The following is a 6,807-nucleotide window of genomic DNA, read 5'->3' on the forward strand; positions in this document are numbered from 1 at the left end:
CTTTACTAGCCACATTCCTAATGATCTAGGGAACAGGTTTTGGGGAATTTTTTAAAATTTAGGGCTCTACAAAAACAGTCTTCTCCTGTTTGCCTTTGGAACAAGATATAGAACTCTCAACTCCTTCAGCACCATGCCTGCCGGGACACTGCCATGCTCCGCCACCCCCACCCCCATGATATCAATGAGCTAAACCTTAGAACCTGTAAGTCAGTCTTAATTAAATGTCCTTTATGGGCTGGAGAGATGGCCCAATGGTTAAGAGCACTGACTGCTCTTCCAGAGGTCCTGAGTTCACTTCCCAGCAACCACATGGTGGCTCACAGCCATCTGTCATGGGGTCTGATGCCCTCTTCTGGTGTGTCTGAAGACAGCGATGTACTCACATGAATTAAATAAATAAATAAACAAACAAACAAATAAATGTCCTTTATAAGAGTTGCCTTGATCATGGTGTCTCTTCATAGCAATGAGAACCCTAACTAAGACAATCATAAAGAAATTAATTTGAAAATAATTACTTACTACACACATACTTTTATCATTAAAGACTAAAGTAAATTGGCATATTAACGAGATTGTTTACTTGTTTATTTTTTTCATGAAAATGTAAATCTTGGGCCAGCGAGATGGTTCAGTGAGTAAAAGTGCTTGCTACTAAGACTGATTGCTAAAATTTGATCCTGGAACCCAAATGATAAAAAGAGAGAACTGACCCCCATACAACCTTCATATATGCGTGTGCATACAACACACAAAATACACAAAATAAATAACTGTTTAAAATCAAAGTTGGGCTGAATGTATGACATGGTAGGATACAGAACGTATGATATTTTTATTTTATTTTACATATATATATTTTTTTGAGTTTTTTTTTTCAAGACAGAGTTTCTCCATGTAGCATTGGCTGTCCTGCAACTCACTCTGTAGACCAGTCTAGTCTTGAACCCAGAGATCTGCCTGCCTCTGTGCCTCCCAAGTGCTGGGATTAAAAGTATGTGCCACCACTGCCCAGTGATATTTTGATTTCATATTTGTCAGTGCAGGGGGTGAAGCTTCCCCTAAACATATAGTACAAAATGGCAGAAGAATATTTGGGGCCACTTGAAAACTGTTCTAACTAAACCCAAACCAAATTATACTGAAAAACTTTTTTTTTTTTTTTTTTTTTTTTTTTACTGAGTCAGAGTCTCCTGTTTCCTAGGCTGGCCACCTTGCTGACCTTGAACTTATGAATCTTCTGCTCTACTCCCCAAGGCTAACATTACCCTGAGTTTCATGAATATTTGGCAAGCACTCTACCAGCTGAACTACACCCTTAATAAAATTTTATGAAATTCCTGCTAGCAATTCAAGCAGTAATTTGAAAAACCAAATACTTTAATACCATACAACCCAGAGCTAAACTAATTTAATACTCGTCCGCTGAGGACCGACAGTTGGGAAATGTTCAAAAGCCTATGGTTTCCCAAATTAAATCATGTTTGGGCAAAAGCAGAACACTTTGCAGTAGAACACTGCAGTTTAAGGTCTAGCAAAGTCTAGAACCAGAGCTGAGATGTTGGAGTGGCATGACAGCATTTGTAGCCCAAAGTCTGGATTTTGTAGGTTTGTACCCAAAGCTACAAGTCACGTGATGCAACCAAGATGCTTGCTTCCAGAACACCTTAGACCCAACATGGGCTAGATTTTTTTTTTTTTTTTTTTTTTTTTTGGTTTTTCAAGACAGGGTTTCTCTGTGTAGCCCTGGCTGTCCTGGAACTCACTCTGTAGACCAGGCTGGCNTCCTGGAACTCACTCTGTAGACCAGGCTGGCCTCGAACTCAGAAATCCGCCTGCCTCTGCCTCCCAAGTGCTGGGATTAAAGGCGTGCACCACCACCGCCTGGCTGTGGGCTAGATTTTTAATTAATTTCTAGTTGCCGTATAGTCAGAATACTTTTATTGTCAAAATTTTCATAACTCCTGCATTCAGTGATACAACTCTGTGTTGGGTCTCCAAACCTACTAGAAAGCTGGGGTTTAGAACACACTCAAAAGCAGCTGACCCTCAGTTGAGAAGCTGATCCCTTCCCCTACACCCCCAAGACTCACTATATAGCCCTGGCTATCCTGGAACTCTAGACCAGGCTAGCTCCAAACTCACAGAAATCCACCTGCCTCCGCCTCCTGAGGATGGGTGGGGATCAAAGGCGTGCGCCACCCTGCCCAGCTGCAGATACCTTTTTGAAGGTTCTCATGAGGCACGTTTTCTTTTCCTTCAGGGAACAAAAGAGAGCACGTATCTCACTGGGCAGGCTCAGCCGTGGCTTCCTCTGGCTGCCCGGTGACACAGCAGCGTGGATCTGAATTACATTTCTCTCTGTCACTATCTGGCAGTAGCTACTAATCGTCTCGTTGCTATGAGGGGGGCGAAAGGCAACCGAGATTTAAGAAAGGCAGAGTTTGTTTTGACTCACATACAGTCGTCCCTCATGGTGGGAGACGCGAGGCATGGGAGCTGTGCCCCCAGTCAGGAAGCGGACAGCAGTGAATGCACCTCACGCCCACACACCTTCCTTCTTATAAGGTCCAGGACTTAGGGCCAGGGGAATGGTGCCTTCCACTTTTAAACAGACTCTTTCCATCTCAACCTAATCAACTCAACCCCCACTCCCCACATAAGTATGTCCAGAAGTTTGTCTCCTGGGTCACTCTAGATCCCGTCAAGTTGACCAACAACATCATGGTAGCTTTGGTGTGATCTTTGAGAAAGGAGAGATGGTCAGGCCTTCTTTCCTGAGCCTTTAATCCCAGCACTCAGGAGGCAAAGACAGGTGAATCCCTATGAGCCTGCTCTATACAGTCGGGGGGAGGTTGGGAGAGGAAGAAGGGGAGAGAGGAAAAGGGGGAGAGGGAGAGGGACCACATGATTTCTTCAAAACTATGCCATCCAGTCGAAGAGAGACAATTTAGGGGCCGTACACCACACCTGGGATTTTCTGAAAAGTTCAGGCAACATCCCCATTTGAGACAAATTTGACAAGTGCCGATCCTGTGGTTTCTAGTGTGACTGGGTTCATTGAGGACATCCTGTCTCCTTTGTCAACCATCCAGCGATCACACACTGATTCTATTCCTCTTCCTCTTCTCTTTCCCCTCTGCTGCTCTTTCTTGTCCCTCCCCACTCCTGATTCTTCCCTTTCTGCCTTCCCATCCTCCCCTCCTCTCACTCCTTCCTCCATATTTTCCCTCAGATACCAGCAAATTTCGTCGGGCCTCTTGAGTGTTCACACTTGCCACCCTTCCTCTCTAGAACTTCCTCCCTCCTTTTTAGCATGGGAGACATTCAACCTCGGATCTCAACCTATATGTCAACCTCCTCAAGGAGGCCTGGCCCGAGCCTGGTGTCACGCCCGTGACAATTGGGAAACTGTCGGGTGATATTTTTTGCTCACTGGCAGAGAAGAATACACACTCAGTAAATTGTTGTTATTGAATGAACTGAAACTCATAAAAATGCATGTCCAACTCCAGAGGAGGTCAAAAGTCTGCACTGAAGGTGTTGCCCAGGGTAGCCCATTTGCCTAGCGTCTAGGGGGACCTGGTTCCATCACCACTACGGAGGGGAAAAAGTAAAATAATTCTGATATATATATATGCCCCGCAGTGGTGGCGCACACCTTTAATCCCAGCAGTTGGGAGACAGAGGCAGGTGGATCTCTGAGTTTGTGGCCAGCCTGGTCTACAGAGTTCCAGGACAGCCAGCGTTACACCGAGAAACCCTGTCTCAAATTTTTTGTCCGATATATAAAGTTTATTATGTTGCAGGCAGCATAATAAGTGGACAGTCTCCTCCTCTAGCACTGGAGTTATCCCTCCCCGCTGACCTCTCCAGTTTGGGGGTCATATATCAGGCTTTGGCTCCCCCCAATTTGTTCCTCATTTTGCTCAACTCAAATAACTCTGGGAAATGCATCCCACCCCCGAGAAAGTCTCGAGTACTGTGTTTTACTTCCCCAACCCAAACTCTCTCATTTCTTCCAATGCTGCTCACTTCTCCTTGCAAACTGGGTTTATTTCGGTTTATTTTCTATCTGCAGAAGCACGATTCAACTGTCCGGAGCCTGCACTGCAAATTTTGGGCTCTGACTTGTGGCTTTGCTGTCTCCTCCGCATTCAGATTTGTACATCAGCACTCAACGGATCTCCTTCCCCCTGAGAACTACTGAGGATACCTTCTGAGAGGCCATGCTTCCCCCAGAGAACTACTCAGATGTTCAAACAAGATCCTTGGTGGTAAGACACGGGTATTGCTTTCACTTCTACGGAAAAAGAAAAAAAAATTACATGATTATAATACCAAGACTCAGGCAATGTCAAATGGCACAAGCCTTTAATCCCAGCACTTGGGAGGCAGAGGCAGGTGGATTTCTGAAGTTCGAGGCCAGCCTGGTCTACAAAGTGAGTTCCAGGACAGCCAGGGCTACACAGAGAAACCTTGTCTTGAAAAAACAAACAAAAACAAAAACAAAAAACCAAACAAACAAACAAAAAGGATGGTGGGTATATTTGAGTATATTACAGAAGCTAAGTTTTTACTATAGAATTTCACAGCAAAGCATCGCCTCATTTGGGCTGATTGGTGCCACACTAGCTGCTTGAAATGGGTATGGAAGTTGTCTCCTGTTCAGAAATATTGGAATGATAAGCCAGGTGGTAAAGCCCGGAAGTGGTGGCACATGCCTTTAATCCCAGCACTTGGGAGGCAGAAGCAGGCAGATCTCTGAGCTGGAGGCCAATCAAGACAACAGAATGAGTTCCGGGCAGCCAGAGCTACATAGAGAAACCCTGTCTCAGAAAACCAACCAACAAAACAAAACAAAAAAGAAATAATGGAATGATAAAGAAGGTGATTAAGAGTTGTTGGCAATTGGTGTGATAGAAGCTGGAGGATCATGAGTAGAGCCCCGTGGAGGCTGTATTGGAGCCATACCTGAGGTGAGAGAGAGAGGTTTCGTGATCAACAGTGTTCAGTTTTCTAAAAATGAGGTTGTTTGTTTGTGTCTTTTTCGGGGGGGGGGCAGGGGCATTGAGATGGGGAGTCTCAAATAACCAGGCTGGCCTTGAACTTCTGTTTCTTTTCCCTCTGCACTGTGATTGCATGTGTGTTGCTCAACCATGCCTGACAAGGGATTTTTTTTTTTTTTTAAGATTTTTATTTATTTATTTTAAGTAAGTACACTGTAGCTGACTTCAGATGCACCAGAAGAGGGCGTCAGATCTCATTATGGGTGGTTGTGAGCCACCATGTGGTTCCTGGGATCTAAACTCAGGACCTTCTGAAGAGCAGTCGGTGCTCTTACCCTCTGAGCCATCTCACCAGCCCCGGATTTTTTTTTTTTTTTTTAATGCTCATCTTTTAGATGATAGAAAGAAACTTAAAAGCTTCCATTCAACCTCATCTGCAACGTAATTCATACAGAACTTCCACAAGGATTACTTTGAAGCTGATGGATTACTTTAATTTTATGTCTCATTTTCTTTCATCCCAATAGCCCAGATGTGAATCAGCAAAGGCAAGGGGTACCTCAGTGTAGCTCCTTTCCAGAATTCGGATATGTCTGCGATGTATGAATAACATTTTCTGACTCCCAAAACGTTAAACAGGAAACAGGAAAGCCCATACGCGGCAATTTGAGAGAATAATTTTGACAAAAGCACAGAAGAACAGAGTGCTGGAATATGGATCTTCAAAGAGAATGCAATTATCAATGGTAATTTCAAAACATATCAATGGAAAGAGAGGAAAATTGCACTGGCCAGCACTGCTGAGAGGTACTCAGAACACAGAAAGGCTACCCCCACCCTCCCAGCCTGTGGCTGTCTCCATTAGCTCAGTGCAGCCTTACCTGAACTCGCCTTCTCTCCCTTACACATGGGAGGAACTCAGTACTTGTTTGCTAAGTGCACACGGGTGGAATCAGTTTGAGGCCAGCCTGGGCTACAGAGGCAGTTCAAAGCCAGCTTAGGCTACAGAGTGAAACTGTTTCTTACAAAACAAAATAAGCGCCTGGAGAGATGGCTCAGCAGTTAAGAGCACTAACTGCTCTTCCAGAGGTCCTGAGTTCAACTCTCAGCAACCACATGGTGGCTCACAACCATCTGTAATGGGTTCCGATGCCCTCTTCGGGATGTCTGAAGATAGCTACAGTATACTCACATACATAAAATAAGTAAGTCAGAAGGAGGAGGAGGAGGAGGAGGAGGAGGAGGAAGAGGAGGAGGAGGAGAAGACATAATAAGGCTGGCCTTGTAACTCGGTGAGCAAGGCTGCGTCTAACGTGCGGCAGGCCTCCTGGGACCAGATTGGTTGCATCTCTGAGCCTTCACCAGGTCCTTTGTGTATGGAATTTTTGTTTAGTACCCCTCTAAACAAAATTTTTGTTTTAGTATCTATCTTTTACCCTGGCTGACTCATTCCTGGTCCCTCAAGGCGATTGTTTTGAGCTATTAGTCATCTTGGTGGCTTCCTTTGAACTCATCCCTGGCACAGTACCTTTCCTGTAAACCCACGGAGGTTAAAGCTGGAAGCATCCCTTTTATGATTCTCTCAAACAAAGTCAGGAAAAACTATTAGCATTTGTGCCCGCAAGGAGTAAGTAGGCAAAACAATGGGTCTAGTGGTGCCCTTAAATCTTTAAAGAATACCATTAGCAGGGCTGGAGAGGTGGCTCAGTAGTTAAGAGCACTGGCTGTTCTTCCAGAGGACCTGAGTTCAAATCCCCAGCATCCTCGTGGAGTCTCACAATCATCTGTAACTCCA

The sequence above is a fragment of the Mus pahari genome, chromosome 23, assembly GCF_900095145.1.
Source record: "Mus pahari chromosome 23, PAHARI_EIJ_v1.1, whole genome shotgun sequence".
In the NCBI taxonomy this organism is placed as follows: Eukaryota; Metazoa; Chordata; class Mammalia; order Rodentia; family Muridae; genus Mus; species Mus pahari.